The following is a 17,693-nucleotide window of genomic DNA, read 5'->3' as shown; positions in this document are numbered from 1 at the left end:
CTCTGGAATTAAGGAAGTAATGATGACTGTGATTGATTGTTGGAAAAACCCATCTTGTACACTAATCGCCTTCAGGAAATGAAACTGCCGTCCTTACTTGGTCTGGCCTACACGTGCCTCTAGACCCACAGCGATATGGTTGACTCTTAACTGCCCTGTGGGCAATTAGTGATGGGCAATAAATGCTGGCTTAGCTAGTGATGTATCCTGTAAGTGAATATTAAAAAACGTCAGGCTTTAAGAGACACAATGAAACTTCACTTTTTTTGTAATATTTAGCCCAACATTCAGAAAGTATGTTGGTCCTTTGCAGCATTTCTGGACAACTTTGTTCATGAAAGATTGCCAAGGACAATGGAACCATTCCTTTGTAAATAATTGTGAGGATTAGGGCAATATGTTGATTAGGGCAAGGTTGTCATTAACAACAAGTGTAATCTGCTCAGTTTAATAGTTGGAGAGGGCTGCCTCTTTATTTATTGCAGAAAAAAGCCAATCAAATATTATCAAATCAGTGTCCCTTCAGATCCTCTTGCCTCATCTGCTTCTTTTTTCTATTGTTGAGCCCAGTAAAAGGGTTGCTAAGCTACAGTTACTGAATTTCTTCCTCATTGGGCCACCATCAGAAGTCCCATTCTCAGGGCACAGTTATTCAGGAGATGAAATGTCGCAACTATTCTGGGAATACTAGTATTAGGACCACCATGTCCTGCCACCCACTACCTACCACACTTCAGATTGATCCAAATCAATATATGCAAAAGGAACATGTATTCACAATATCAGTGGTATGGCCCATAATCCCTGACATGGATCTCATTCTACCTTTGAACTGCACCAGCAGAGAGACTACAGATTGGAAGAGAAGAAATCCTACAATGTCTTAGATGAAGCTTCTTACTTGGCTATGGAAAGAAAACAATTCAAGACTGCTTTATGTGTGGTATGAGACAAGTCAAGATTCTTCTATTGGTTCATAGGATTTGCATATTGTTGGGTCCGTGAGCTCCAGAGGATTTCTGACTAATTACAAAATACCTCATTACCTTATCATCTCCATTAATTCCTGACTGAAAGGGGAGGGCAGCAGGAGGTTAAAGTATCTTTTTCCTGGCCCTACTTCCAGTAGAATGCATCATGCATCTTGACTTGGTTCGAAGTCTGGCAGAGCAGAAAGCTGTTCTATTTCCACTCAAAAAAGTTCTGGAATTTCTAGATCATTTTACAGTTAGACTGAAGTCTTACTATGAAATTTTCAAGATCATGTATTTAATTTCTAATGGAGCTTGCACCAAGTACCTAGAATCGCTGAGATCACAGTGACTTTATCCACGATGTTATCCATATTAACAGCTATACACGTGTTAATTAAGACACAAGTTACAGAGCAATCATTTCTTATGCAAGTCCATGGACATTACAGCATGGACATTACTTGATTTCCTTCATTATGCTCTTGACAAAGCATCCACTATAGCAGTTTCGTTTCCAGGCATTTGAATGGTTTGTAAATGGTTTAAGCTCCACCAAAACAACCATAATTTCTTTTCCCAAAATGTTTCCAAAAATAAATCAAAGGATTATGATTTGTATAAATAATAGTTTATTCCACATTGTTGATGTAATTTCAAGATAATGGAGAGCCAACACAAGATTAAGTGTTTCCTTCTTAGCCACTAAATATTTTTATTGAAAAGCAGTCAGTTTATTTGAAAAAAAAAACTGACATGCCATTGGATCCCTATCTTGTCATTCTGCAGTAAAACATCCCTTACACCAATATCACAGGCATCAACAGTAGGATTGTATGGCTTTTCATAATTTGGTCTGACTGAGACTAGTGTAGTTGTCAATATTGCTTTCAAGTTTTCAAAAGAAATCTGACATTCTTATGTGCAGCCAGGTTTTCTGCTTGTCCTCAACAAATTTGTTAAAAGATGCCTCAACAGTTCCGAAGTTCAGAATGAATTTCAGGTAAAATGCATTTCTGTCAATATACCAAAAACAAATCACATTTTGCGTTAGACACAGGAAAATCCAGAATAGATGATACTTTCTCTAGGTACAACTTGGCCTTGTTCCACAATGTGGCTGAAATAAGTTGCTTTTGCAAATCCACTCAGCCAATTTTATAACCAAATTGACTCTGTGCAGTTCACCAAACTGTTCAGTCAAGTGGTGCAAATGTTCTTCCCAGGTTTGGCTAAAAAAACGGTCATCAAAATAAATCACACAGTTACATAATCCTGCAATGCTTTTATTCACCAGTCATTTTAATATTGTTAGTGTATTTTGTGATTCAAATGGCATGACCTTGCATTGATAAAGTCCATCCAGTGTTACAACCACTGACAATTCTTTGTCTATATCAAACAATTCAAACGTTAGCATGGACTGCAGTGGTTCACAAACCTTTGACTGGTCAATTTCTGATTCGTTGTTCAGCTGTTATGACATTTTTTATTTCACTCCCTAGTTCTTTCAACACCATAAAGACACTTTTCTCCAGTTTACCCTATTTGTCATAATATGTCTTCAGCATGTTAAAATGACACACTTGCTGATGCGTTTGCCTGCCTGGGGTACTCATTATATAACTTACATATACAAATTTCATTTGGTCCAATTAAGTTTACTTTTAATGTTTTTCCAGACACACATAACAATACTAACACTTTTGTCTCCAGCAATAAAATTTCAATCTGCTTTATATTTGCCCTAGTTTTCATTGTTTGCTGAGCTTTATGGCCAACTCACACGCTTTAGTTTGTTTCTCTCTGAAATTCAAAACATACGTTGGCAGCATAGTCTGAGTGTTATGTTTACATTTCTTTTTAAAATCAGTGTCAGTGGTAACCTTACATCATGTCCATATATTAGTTCAAAGGAGCTAAATCCTGTGATCTCATCATGAGCATCCCGAATGGCAAACTTTAACAAAAGGAATTCCCTTACATTAACATTAGGATATTCTTCGAGCGCATTTTTTGAGGATGTAATGAGCAGAGTTGATAAGGGGGAGCCAATAGATGTGGTTTACTTGTTTTGAAGAAGGATCACTCGACCTGAAATATTAACTCTGATTTCTCTCCACATCTGCTGCCAAAACTGCTGAGCTTTTCCAGCAATTTCTGTTTTTTTTCTGTGGTTTACTTGGACTTTCAGAATGCCTTTGATAAGGTTCCACATTTAAAGAAAAGCATGTAAAATGAAATCACATAGGGTTACAGGTAGTGCACTAACATAGAGAGAATACTGGTTGCAGACAGGAAACAAACAGGTAGTTTCTAAGTGGCAGGCAGTGACTAGTGTGGTAATGCCGGTATCAGTGCTTGGAGCTCAGCTATTCACAATACATATTAATGATTTATATGGAAGAACTAAGAGTAATGTATCCAGTTTTGCAGATGACACAAAGTTGGGGTGGAGGGTGAACTGTGAAGAGGATGCAGAGATGCTTCAATGTGATTTGGACAAGTTGAATGAATAATCAAATGCATGAAGATGAAGTATACTATGGGTAAACATGAGGTTATCCACTTTGGTAGCTAAAACAAGAAGGCAGGTTATTATGTGTAGGGTGATAGATTAGAACGGGGAAGGTGCAATGGGTTTTGGGTGTCCTTGTACACTAGTCACAGAAATTAGCATACAGGGCCAATCAGCAGTGATGAAGACAAATGATATGTTGGCTTTCTTACTGAGAAGTTTGAGTACAGGTGCAGGGATATCCTTTTGCAATGTACAGGGCCCTGATGAGATCACACCTGGAGTATTGTGAGTAGTTTTGGTCTCCAATCTGCAGAAGGTTCTTCTGGCTATGGACAGAATGCAATCAAAGTTTACCAAACTGATTCTTTGGATGGCAGGACTGAAGTGAGAAGAAAGACCGGATCTGTTAGGACGGTGTTCACTGGAGTTTGGAAGGATGTGGGGGAAATCTCAAAAGCACTAACATGACTGAACAAGGTAATGGCAAAAAGGGTGTTCCCAATGACTGGGGGATCCAGAACCAAAGGTCACAGTTCAAGGATTCAGGCTAAACCATTTAGGAATGAGATAAGTAGAAATGTCTTCACCCAGCGAGTAGTGAACATGTGGAACTTTTTACATTTGAAAGTGGTTGAGTTCAAAATATTGAATGTTCTCAGGAAGAAGTTAGATAAAGTTCTTAGGATTAGTGGGATCAAAGGATATGGGAGAAAGCAGGACAGGGCACTGAGTTGGAAGATCAGTCATGATCAGATTGAATGGTGCAGAAGGTTCAAGGGCCCAAAGGCCTGCTCCTGTATTCTATGTTTCTCAACAATAGGCTCTAATCATGGTCTTCAAAACTTAGATGTAAATAGTTTTATTTCCAACCCAATCATTATTCCTTTGAGTATTTGTGACGTAAGAATTTAACCTCGATCTGACTGTCCATATCTTTGAAAAAACAGAATTAACTTTTCTAGCGCAATTTTTGCAGTCATTTTCATAAAATTGTGCTTCAGGAAATCTTGTGGAAACATTCATAATCATTAAGAGATGCTGATTCCTATCACTGATTTCAGGCAGGAGTCCCACACAATCTATTAAAAGCCTGTTAATTGTTCTTCAACAGTACGTATTGGAATTAAAGGCACATGTTTAATTGACAGTTAATGTATCACCAGTACCTGACAGATATGGCAGATCTGGCAGAATTTGACCACATCTTTGTGTAATCCTGGCCAATAGAAATATTCCAATATTTTAAACTGTGTTCTCCCAATAGCTAAATGGCCTGGCATTGGAATTTTGTGAGCTACCCATAAAATTTCATTGTCATATTCAAAGGGAACTAAGACGTGCTGGGTAACTCCGAGTCCTCAAAAAGCTGGTATTCAAATTGGTCTCCCTTTCCTCATTAGTACTTTATCTTTCAAGTAATAACACTCAGCTTTTGATTCTGAGTTGGGTGTTTGGCATAACTGTTTCATGAGAAACAGCAGAATTAGGCCATTCGAGTTAGTGAGTCTGCTCCACCATTCAATCATATGATATGCTTCTTAACCCCATTTTCCTGTCTTCTCCTTGTAACTCTTGATCCCCTTATCAATCAAGAATCTATCTCATCTTAAGTGTACTCAATGACTGACTCCGCAGCCCACTGCAGCTATGAATTTTACAGATTAACCACCCTCTGGCTGAAGAAATTCCTCCTCATCTCAATTCTAAAGTGTTGTTCCTTCATTCTGAGGCTGTGTCCACAGGTCCTAATCTCTCCAGCTTGTGGAAACATCTTCTCCACAGTTACTGTATCCAGGCCTCTCAGTATTCTGAAAGTTTCAATGAGATCTTCCCACCCACTCTCCCACACTCCCACCTCCACCCTTCTAAACTCCATTGAGTACAGTCCTCAACCGCTCCTCAGATGAATCATAGAATCCTTACAGTCTGGAAACAGGCCCTTCGGCCCAACAAGTCCACACCGACACTTGGAGCATCCCACCCAGACCCATCGCCCTATAAACCACCTTTGCTACACATCCCTGGACACTATGGGGCAATTTAGCATGGCCAATCCACCTAACCTGCACATCTTTGGACTGTGGGAGGAAACCGGAGTACCCAGAGGAAACCCATGCAGACACGGGGAGAATGTGCAAAGTCCACACAGACAGTCGCCTGAGGGTGGAATTGAACCCGGGTCCCTGGCGCTGTGAGGTAGCAGTGTTAACTATTGAGCCACCATGCTGCCCAAGTCCTTTAGGAGGACTCTAGGATGACTAGCCTTTCATCCTCAGGATCATTCTTGAAAACCTCCTCTGGACCCCCTCCAAAGCTAACACATCTTTGCTTAGATTCAGGGCCCAAAACTGCTCACAATATTCTAAATGCAGTCTGATCAGAGCCTTATACAGACTCAGCAGTACATCTCTGCTCTTGTATTCTAGCCTTCCTGAAATGAATGCTAATGTTGCATTTGTGTACCTAACTGCCAACTGAACCTGCATGTTAACCTTAAGTCCTGATAACGCCCATGTCCCTTTGTGCTTCAGATTTCCAAAACCTTTCCCCATTTAAAGAATAACCTATGCCTCTATTCTTCCTACCAAGGTGCATAATCTCACACTTTACCACCTCTTTGCCCACTATCCTAGCTTCTCCAAATCATTCTGCAGTCTCCCCGCTTCCTCAAAACTACCTTTCACTCCACCTATCTTTGTGTCATCTGCAAACATAGTAACAATGCCCTCAGTTCCTTTGTCCAAATTGTTAACTTATAAAGTATATAATTGTAGTTGCAATACAGACACCTACAGAACTCTACTAGTCACTAGCTGCCATTCTAAACGAGACATTTCCCACTCTCTGCCTTCTACCAGTCAGCCAATCCTCTATCCTATGCCAGTACTTTAGCCCTAACACCATGGGCTCTTAGAATAATTAGCAGCCTCCTATGAGGTATTTTGTCAAAGGCCTTCTACAAATCTAAATATATCACATCCACTGGCTCCCCTTTGTCTAACTTGCTCATTACCTCCTCAAAGAATTCTAACAAATTTGTCACACCTGACATACCCTTGACAAAGCTGTGCTGGCTCAGCCCTGTTTTACCATGCACTTGCAAGTACTCTGCAATCTCATCCTTACTGATGGACTCTAAAATTTTACCAATGACAGAGATCTGGAAAATCAGCCTATAATTTCCTGTATTCTGCCTCCATCACTTCTTAAACAGAGGTGTCACATTAGTCATTTTCCAGTCTACTGGCACTTCCCTGACTACAGTGATTCCTGAAAGTTCATCAGCAATGTGTCTACAATCTCCTCAGCTAGCTCCTTCAAAACTCTGGAGTGTAATCTATCTGGTCCAAGTGATTTATCCACCTCCAGGCTTTTCAGCTTCCCCAGCATCTTCTCCTTAGTGATGGCCATGACACTAACTTCCGCCCCCTGACTCTCTTGAAGTTCTGGAGTGCTGCTGGTGTCTTCCACCATGAAAACTGATGCAAAGTACCTATTCAGTTCCTCTACATTTTTTCGTTCCCCATTACTACTTCTCCAGCTTCATTTTCCAGATGTCCAATGTCCTCCCTTGCTTCTCTCTTACCTTTTAGATATCTAAACAATCTTTTGCAATCTTCTTTTACATTACCTTCATGTTTCATCTTCTTTCCCCTTATTGCTTTTTTAGTTATCCTCTGCTTGTTTTTAAAGGCTTCCTAATCCTCATGGCTTCCCACTAATCTTCACCACATTGTATGCATTTCTTTTGCTTTTATGCTGTCCCGGACTTCCCTTGTCAGCCATTGTTGGCTCGTCCTCTCCTTAGTATGTTTTTTCCCTTCCTTGGGATGAATTTCTGCTGTGCCTCCCAAGTTACTTCCAGAAACTCCTGTCATTGTTGCTTCACTAGGCTGTTAGGCTCCCCTCCTAATCAACTCTGGCCAGCTCCTCACTCATGTCCTTGTAGTTACCTTTACTCGGCTCTTTTACCATTACATCTGATTCCACCTTCTCCCTCTCAAACTACAGGGTGAATTCGATCATTTTATGGTCACCGCCCCCTAGGGGTTTCTTCACCTTAAGCTTCCTAAGTTAGTCTGCTCACTTCACATCACCGAATCAAGAATTGCCTGTTCACTAGTGGGCTCTACCACAAGCTGATCCCAAAAGCCATCTTATAGATTTTCCAAAAATTCCTTTACTTGAGATGAGCTAGCAACCTAATTTTCCCAGTCCACTGCATATTGATGATAATTGTAATAATGCATTTTTTTTCTTATGTACCTTTTCTATCTTCTGATTTATTTTCTGCCCCACATCCTGACCATTGCTAGGAGGTCTGAAACTTCCATCAGGGTCTTTTTCTCCTTTGTGGCTCCTCAACTCTACCCACACAGGTTCTATGCCTTCCAATTCTAAATCACTTCTTGCTATTGAGTTAATTTCATCCATTACTAATAAGGCAACCCTGCCCTTTCTGCCCATCTTCCTTACCTTTTGATAGGATGTGTATCTTTGGATATTTAGTTCCCAGCCTGATCCACTTGCAGGCCTGTCTCTGTATCATACTCACAATGTCATACCTACCAATTTGAATCTGCATTACAAGCTCGTTCACCTCATTTCGTACACCACGAGCATTTAAATACGATACTCTCAGTCCTGCATTGACTATCCTCCTTCTCATAGTTATCTCCTTATCTGCTGTACCTGAAATGGGCTTCCTGGTCCTTTCCATACTCTCTGACCAATTACCTGTTCTGGAAACTTTCATGGCCTCTGCTGAGCCCTCACCCCGTTAATTGTTTCCTCAATTTTCCATACAACTGAACACACGCTCCCACTATTTAGTTTAAAGCCCAATCCACAGCCCTAGTTATGTAATTCTTCTCCAAATCTCTTTGTTACTTCTCTTTAAAAAAAGAAACATATCAGCCCCATTTTCTTCATTTTATTCCTATTTTAGTTAAATTTTCAAAAATTGTACCAAATATCTAAGTTACTAAAGCATCTGTTGTTTTGATCTGAAGGAGGGTCACTTGACCTGAAATGCTAACTTTGTTTTCTCTCCACAGATACTGTCAGACCTATTGAGCTTCACCAGAAAATTCTGTTATTGTTACTGGAGCATTGTCCTGTTCCATGGAAACCAGCTCCTCTTGGCTAATTCTATGGGCCTAGGATCTAGTTAAATTACTGTAAAGAAATAAATATAGTTTTCTCACTTGCCATTAAGCTCTGTTTTTCTCACTTCACCAATAAACTTCACCACAAGAGAACTGTTTTGTGTTCAGAATCTCCACATATCCATTATTTTAAAAGGAAAGGCACAGATTCCTCCTAAAACCAATGGACTCAAACCTCAGAAGAGCCCAGCCGATGTTACGACTGGATAATATCATTATTTGAACCGAGGGACCGCTTTGCAGAACACCTACGCTCGGTTCGCAATAAACAACTGCACCTCCCAGTCGCGAACCATTTCAACTCCCCCTCCCATTCCTCAGACGACATGTCCATCCTGGGCCTCCTGCAGTGCCACAACGATGCCACCCGAAGGTTGCAGGAACAGCGACTCATATTCTGCTTGAGAACCCTGCAGCCCAATGGTATCAATGTGGATTTCACAAGTTTCAAAATCTCCCCTCCCCCTACCGCATCTCAAAACCAGTCCAGCTCGTCCCTGCCTCCCTAACCTGTTCTTCCTCCCACCTATCCCCTCCTCCCACCTCAAGCCGCACCTCCGTCTCCTACCGACCAACCTCATCCTGCCCCCTTGACCTGTCCGTCCTCCCTGGACTGACCTATCCCCTTCCTAACTCCCTACCTACACTCACCTTTACTGGCTCCATCCCCGCCTCTTCGACCTGTTTGTTTCCTCTCCACCTATCCTCTCCTCTATCCCTCTTCTATCCGCCTCCCACTCTCTCCCTATTTATTTCAGAACCCCCTTCCCCTCCGCCTTTTCTGATGAAGGGTCTAGGCCCGAAACGTCAACCTCTCTGCTCCTATGATGCTGCTTGGCCTGCTGTGTTCATCCAGCCCTGCACCTTGTTGTCTACGTACCAGAGTTCCCCTTTTTCCCTCTGTATCACATCTATAGGTTTGTCTTAACTGCTACTCTCAAAACCCAGTCTTGAAAGCTTGGTAGCCTTTTTCCTTGATAAATCACCACTTCAACTTTCTAAGCTTCAGATAAACTCATGGTTTCACCAAACACTTCTGCTCTGGACTTCTCAAACTAAACCCCTTAAACTGAGGTAACCTATTTCCTAACTGCTTTGAATAAGTCCTTTCTGTAGGAAAAACCATTCTTAAATCAAATCTAGCCATTTCTTCTATGAGCTGAAGCAAAAGCTTTCCAATTCATGGGTTTTATTAATAAAAAAAACTCAGGTATTGTTTCTTCTAAACCAAAAGCAAGCTCCTATCTTACACTGCTTGTTCTCTTCAATCATAAAACTCACATAATGTAAACAAAATCATATTATTACTTCGGGAGTATCCCAGTCAAATAGTCGCTGACACATAATGATTTAAAATTATGTCTCTGAAAAGACTGACAAGGTATTTATTAAATCTCATCATATTCATAGCCTAAAATCAACATGCCACTAGTTCAAAATTCAAACATATATAATATATATTTATATAAATTAATGAAGTGTTTGGGTTTTATTATTATATATTACGTATATATAAATCATATGCTTTACATCATACTTGTAACATTTATATTATTTACACAACTAATCATTGATATTTAAAGGATCATAATTGCAGATGATTGATTGCATTTATTGTCCTTTCTGCATTTGTAAATTACTTTCACAAGTTATATATTTCCTACTCAAATTATTGAGCTATTTCAATGGCACTTTCAGCAATGGTGTTTTTTTTCTGTTTTCCTGATGCAAATTAAATTATAACCCTCCATTGCACAACTGTGTACACATTCAAACCACCACCCACAGCCATAGCTAAAGTGACTGTAAGTAAAAATGTTACAAAGCATTCATGGCACCAGTTTATACTCAGAGGATATCTGATGTGACTGTGAAGTTAAAATACATTGGTCAATTTATCACTAATTTCTGGTTCATCTGGATCACATTTACACATTTAAAAATACTGTTGCATCCTGTCATTGCTTTTATTTAGTAAATGTGACTGAAGTGTGCCTCCAGCCTTCTGAATTGTTTACTTTAAAAAAATATATGTTTGAGATTTTTGCTTTACCAACTCGCTGGCTGAAAGTGTGGGCGATGAACTGGATTATTTTGGAAGGGTTTTTGTTAAGAACAATTTGTTTTAATGAGAAACAGTCTGATCCTATGATTAAAAGCATGCAACTACTCAGATAAGTTGAAGTAAAAAAAAACGTAACTATTCAGATAGCTTGAAGATAGAAACTGGCTTTCTGTTTCAGGATTGCTCTAAAACGAATAAATCAAAGGGATAGAGACACAATATTCAATAAATACTGTATTTCAAATATGCAACACAATGAAAAGTAATGAATGCAGGAACATCACAGGTGGTATAAAATGCCATTAAACTTACATGAAACTAATGACTTGATTCCAAAATGTATTAGTGAACATTAAATTTGCCATTAAGCCACATTAATTTCCAAACATAAAATATGATACAGATTACGTTGTGTCTAAACTATTTCAAATTCAAATCTATGAAATTATTTATGTTTCTTCTGATGCAAACAATTTATATAATTATAGAATCTACTTAATATGCAGTCTTAATATCCTTGGAAAATTTAACATTTGCTAACTCACATTTTATCATAGAACCCTGCACTATTGAATAATTATTTATTGTTTTGGCAAGGAAAAAGACTGTTCATGTACTGCTTACACTTCATATTCAAAGTGCATTATGCCAACATTTTAAAAGGAAAGTATAACTTACCGTTCCAAACAATTTTCAGCTATCCTGGTAGAGGAGATTCTGACACTCCAAGCCAGGATTGCAGCTTTCACATTAATAAAGATGTGAGAAGCCCCTCCTCTCTCTTCTCACTACCAATACTGGTGAGCATCTCCCAGCAAGTCAGGACCAATTAACCCTTGAAATACCGACCAAATTTTAAATCCATATTAATTTACGTGGTATCCTAATGATAGCGTGTATGGTTAAGAATTCAGAAGAACTTGATGAGTCAAAATAAAACTGAAATGATGTTCGGAATAATGACAAACCTCTAAAATTGTATACTTATGCTTCGTTGTTATGATGCTATTTAGGACCAAGCATTGAGAACAATCAGAGATAGAAGCATAGATTCCCTACAGTGCAGAAAAAGGCCATTTGGTCCATCAAGGCAGCACCAACCCTCTGACGCAGACCCAGCAACACCCCCAATCTATCCTCGTGACCTGACATTTACCATGGCTAATCCATCTAACCTGTGCATCCCTGGACACTATGGGCAATTTGCCATGGCCAATCACCTAACCTGTACATCTTTGAACAGTGGGAGGAAACTGGATCACCCAGAGGAAACCCAGGCAGATACAGGGAGAACATACAAACTCCACACAGACAGTCACTCAAGGATGGAATCAAACCCAAGCCCATAATGCTGTGAGGCAGCAGTGCTAACCACTGCGCCACCATGCTGTCCACAACAATAAGTCCTCGCTCCCTGACCAGGAATAGAACCCAGGCCATGGTGATGAAAGCTCTGAATCCTAACCACTAGATCACAATGGAAGATGGGACTTGCCACTGGAAAAAACAAGACTAAATTTTTTAAAAATTCTGACCGCAAAAATCAGGTCTGTATGACTCAAATTTTGGGTGTTTCAAGAAGCCTTGGAAGTCTATAATGAGGTGAACTCTTACACTTTCATTTTTCTGCTGCGACTAATGTTGCCTGCTCTTTCAGCAAGTACGTTTGTGAATGCTGTGGGTTTCTGTCATAAGTATGCAGAGTAAGTAGATCATGGTATAAAGCAGTTAGGAACCCTGACAAAATTGTTCTGCTGCTATTTTAGAGCTAAAGGCTCCAGCTAACTCTCTCTTTTAACCTTTGTTACATGAACATGTTGAACCTTAGAACATGTTGACACATGTTCGGTAGACAGACGCTTCCACATCAGTAGTTACTTGAATTAGAATTAGCTTTATGGAGTACAGTGAAAAGTCTACAAGTCACCACTTACTGCGCCATCTTGGATACAAAGGTACCTGGGTACAGGTTCTTGAGTACAAATACTCCGGGGGTAAAAAATGGGAAAATATAAAGTCCAGCATTACAGACCTTCAAAAGTACAAAATCATGGTAGTAAATTAGAAAAAAAATGAAGAAATGAAAGTTCAGTATAACAGTCCTTCCACGATGATATAACAAAGAGAAAAAAAGAAATTTTAAAAAAAGAGAATTTAAGACAAAGTCCACCTAGTCCATTTCACAGCTCTGGGCTCCAGGACCTGACCCCCCCCATTGGAATCCTGGGCTGGACCCACCAGGATGCCAAAGAAAATGCTGCATGTAGTCACAGACTCACTGAAACCAGTACAGGCAGACTCTGACCGACACCAACAAAAGGAGACCAACTCATGCTGCCATGAAGGTGCTGCGGAAGCCTCTAGGAAAACCCGGGCCATTGGAATCCTGGGCCCAGACCCACCTTGTCTTCATCCACCACCGAAGCAGCCTCATCGAAGGACCCACCAGGGGCGAAAGACATCAGCTGATTAGTTCCTGTTTGATTTCTACTAACAGTTGTTATGAATGTTTGGTGTTTTTTCAGAATTCTTTAAAAGTCGCTGAAGTCCATAGAGAATGGTGTGGCTTACACTGAAGGATCATTTCCTGATTAAAAGGTTTCTGAAAAGCCAGGAGCTTCCAGACATGGTTGCAGTGATAAGCATATCTTTTGATGAGTAGAGGGCAGTGCAAGTTGCATTCAGAGGGAAGAGGAAAGTGGGAAGAGGGCTTTCAGCAGGAGGCTATATCCAACCAGGGCATTCAGGCAGAAATGATTCTCTCTGAATCTCCACAGGAAACTTCACTAAATGTAACCACACCGAAATTTGGCAGCTGCGGTCAGGACTAATGGACTTTCAAAGTGGGACATTGAGGGAATTGCCAGCAGCTATAATGGTGACCATGGATATCTCAAGGCTCGTTAAAGTGTGGAACTGATGATTATTGTGACATCATAAAGTCTGCCATCATTCCTGTGCAAGAAAGGACACCCTGCTGTCTATTTTATGCCAGAAAGGAACATGCAGATTGAGCACAAGAGTTCACATGGTCACTCTAGTGCAAGAAAGGACACTGAAATCTCTATTTTGTGCCAGAAAGCCGTATGCAGTGCAAATCTTTCACAGGGTTTGCAGGATCTCCATGGTGCAGAGCATCATCGATATTGGTTACGATTAAGATTGGAGGAATGCACTGTCTCCTTCTAGGTACACCACTCCACTGGTGACAACATATATTAAAGTGGTTTATCCAGTTACCGATTTAGCCAATTATGTGCTTTATCTATTTTAGTTTCAGAACAAAAAGCATCCATCAATCAAGTTTATTTAATAAATCTTTAATAAATAATAAAATTATTCATCTATTATAATATCAAGCCTTATTCAATAAATCTGAAAAGCAAACACACTGTTTGGAATACAGAAGTATAAATATTCATCTTCTAAAAAACATCAGCACAAAGTTTTTGAGAAGATTTGTAGCTCGGATTGTGGATGAGGTTGTAAACTTGCTCGCGGACCCGGTGTGTTTGATTGCAGACGTTTCATCCCCCTGCTAGGTAACATCATCAGTGCGTCTCCAGTGAAGCATTGGTGTTCTGTTCTGCTTGTTATTTATATGCCTCGGTTTGCTGGGGTGGTTGGCATCACTTCCACTTTTGTTTATCAGTGGTTAGTATATCGGATTGAGTTCAATGTGTTTGTTGATGGAGTTCCGGTTGGAATACCATGCCTCCAGGAATTCCCTCACATGCTATTTTGGGTGTGTTGTCCCAGTTGAATTTGTGTCCTTCTTTGTCCATGTGTACTGAGACTAGTGAGAACTGGTCATGTCTCTTGGTGGTTAGTTGGTGTTTGTGTATCCTTATTGTCAGTTTTCTTCCAGTTTGGCCTATGTAATATTTCTCACAGTCCTTATATGTTATTTTGTATAATACATTAGTATATTACGCATACCCACAACCACCCCAGCATATTGAGGCATATAAATAACAAGCAGGATAGAACACCAATGTTTCACTGGAGGCGCACTGACGATGTTACCTAGCTAGGTTACAAAACGTCTGCAATCAAATTAACCAGTTCGGTGAGCAAGTCTGCAACCTAATCCCGCAACCTAATCCCAGCACACTTGCACAAATACACTGAAGTTAAAAAAAAACTAAGGAAACTTTCTCTGCAGAGATAAACTTCGGAAAAAAACACTGACGAAAATAGTTATTAATTCTTGCAGAATAAAAGGATAGGATATGAAACTTTTCAGTTTTTTTTTATTTTGATGTCCTTGTTCACCTAGACTGATTATTAGACACAAACCATTCTCATTAGATATATGCAGTTATCCTTTTGTGATTGTCAGATGTAGATCCTCAGGACATTGCAAGGACATCTTTGAATAGCCTTTCAGGGAGAATACTTGTTCTGGCTTTTCAACTCTCACATTAGTTCCTCAAGCAGGTTTCTCAGAAAGGTGGCAAAGGCTAAACTGGAAGTTTATTTCTTCTAAATTACAACTGAACTACAAAATAAGATCAAACAGTCCCGTTCCCGACAGCCATAAACTCAGGCATGTGATATTCAGTAAGTCCAAGCAGTTACCAAAAGGATGTGACTTCCAGTAAACAGGTTCAAGCATTTTTACTTATTTCATGCGACTTCCAACAAGTGCTTTTAATCCAAGTATCCTATAGTGGCCTTTAAAAAAACATCCAGGTATCTCCTCAGCGCTTTAAATGACTACGTCCTGACAATCATTCAGCCATGAGTTCTCAGAAAATACTAAAAAGGTTAAATGTTTGCATAACATGTCTACACACCAGCTCCGAAACATAGGACTCCAGTCCCTCAATGTCCAGTTGGCATGGATCATACCCTGTGCATCATAGAGGTTGATACTTAGTAACCTGGCACCAGTTTATGATCCCTGCAATTTGCAGCATTTCCACATGTCAGCTGCATTGAGCCACCAGGGCAAGCTGAAGAGTGGCTTCTGAGTGAAAAGAGCTGTGTGCTGACAACATAGCAAAAGGCTTCAATGTGCAGCATGCATATAATGAAATCCACATGGAATGTGTTAAAGCAGACCCTGAGAGCGTTGAAACAACATTTCTACTGCCTGGACCATCCTGGAGAAACTCGAGCAGTAGAGTGTTGGTTGCCTCTGCTTTCCTTTTCCTCCAAAGCCTAATCGGTTGTTTGCCATGTAAGTGGTGCATAAGCTGTCCCCTGCTTATGACAAGATTGTGCCAGATAAAACAGGCTCAGTTTCACCAAATTTCACAAAATTACGCCTTTTTGGATGCGTTTAGTGTGGTGCTAACAGGCAATTGGCCTGTGGCAAATCTCCTCCCGTTGGTCTGAGGCGGTGGTGGCAGCTGTAGCGGCAGCAAGAATGCAGTTTCTCCCAACAATTGATTCAAAACTCACGGGATGTCCTAGGCTCCAGGCCAAGTCTTTAAGATCTACTCACTCAGAGATAGTAGGAACTGCCTGTGCTTCCCACCTCTTCCTCCGTTACATTGATGACTGTATCGGTGCTGCCTCATGCTCCCTCGAGGAGCTCAAACAGTTCATCAACTTTACTAACACCTTCCACCCCAACCTCAAGTTCACCTGGACCATCTCCGAAACCTCTCTCTCCTTCCTGGACCTCTATGTCTCCACCTCTGGTAACCACCTTGAAACCGATATCTATTTCAAGCCCACCGACTCCCACAGCTACCTAGACTACACCTCCTCTCACCCACCTTCCTGCAAGAATGTGATCCCCTATTCCCAATTCCTCCGCCTCCGCTGCATCTGCTCCCAAGATGAGGCTTTCCACTCCCAGACATCCCAGATGTCCTCATTTTTCAAGGACCGCAATTTCCCCCCCTAGTGAGGCCGTTGACCGCATCTCTTGCGTTTCCCGCACCTCAGCCCTCACATCGCCTTCCCGCAATAAAACAAAGACAGAATTCCCCTTGTCCTCACGTAGCACCTCATTAACCTTCGGATTCAACGCATCATTCTCCGCCACTTCCGCCACCTGCAATCTGACCCCACTGCAAAGGATATATTTTCCTCCCCACCCTTATCTGTCTTCTGGAGGGACTGCTCTCTCTGTGACTCCCTCGTCCGCTCCACACTCCCCACCAGCACCACCATCCCCGACACCTTTCCCTGCAACCGCAGGAGGTGCTACACCTGCCCCTGAACCTCCCCCCTCACCCCCATCCCAGGCCCCAAAAAAACCTTCCACATTAAACAGATATTTACCTGCACATCCACTAATGTGGTATATTGTATCCGCTGTTCCCAATGTGGCCTCCTCTACATCGGGGAAACCAAGCGAAGGCTCAGAGACCACTTTGTGGAGCATCTATGCTCAGTTCGCAACAAACGACTGCACCTCCCAGTCGCAAACCACTTCAACTCCCCCTCCCACTCCCTGGACGACATGTCCATCCTGGGCCTCCTCCAGTGTCACAACGATGCCACCCGAAAACTGGAGGAACAGCACCTCATATTCCACCTTGAAAGCCTACAACCCCATGGTCTCAATGTGGACTTTATTAGCTTCAAAATCTCCCCACCCCCGACCTCATCGCAAGACCAGCACCCCCTCTCATCCCCGCCTCCTTGACCTGTCCGCCTTCTCTCCCACCTACACGCCCCTCTCTCCACACTGACCAACACCCACCCCACTTCCTACCTACACTCACCTTTACTAGCTTCATCCCTGCCTCCTTGACCTGTCTGTCTTCCCTCCCACCTATCTGCTCCACTATCCACCTTCTATCACAGCCCCCCCCTCTCTATTTATTTCAGAGCCCCTTCCCCTCCCTCATTTCTGAAGAAGGGTCCAGACCCGAAACGTCAGCTTTTCCTGCTCCTTTGATGCTGCCTGGCCCGCTGTGTTCATCCAGCTCCACACTGTGTTATCTTTACGACCTAGTTGCTTTTCTTTCTTTAAGATCCAAGTGTTTTTGCTTCTTGCCTTTGGG

The 17,693-nt window shown here is 41.3% G+C and overlaps 1 pseudogene; it reads right to left on the bottom strand.

Annotated features, from left to right (window-relative positions):
* The window catches only part of LOC109910932, a 496,846-nt pseudogene extending 485,379 nt beyond the window's left edge, over positions 1–11,467 (bottom strand).
* Positions 11,468–17,693: the final 6,226 nt, after the last annotated feature.

The sequence above is a fragment of the Rhincodon typus genome, chromosome 2, assembly GCF_021869965.1.
Source record: "Rhincodon typus isolate 14 chromosome 2, sRhiTyp1.1, whole genome shotgun sequence".
NCBI classification, from domain to species: Eukaryota; Metazoa; Chordata; class Chondrichthyes; order Orectolobiformes; family Rhincodontidae; genus Rhincodon; species Rhincodon typus.
Note: the sequence above shows the minus strand (reverse complement) of the source record. Positions and strands in the feature narration are given on the sequence as shown.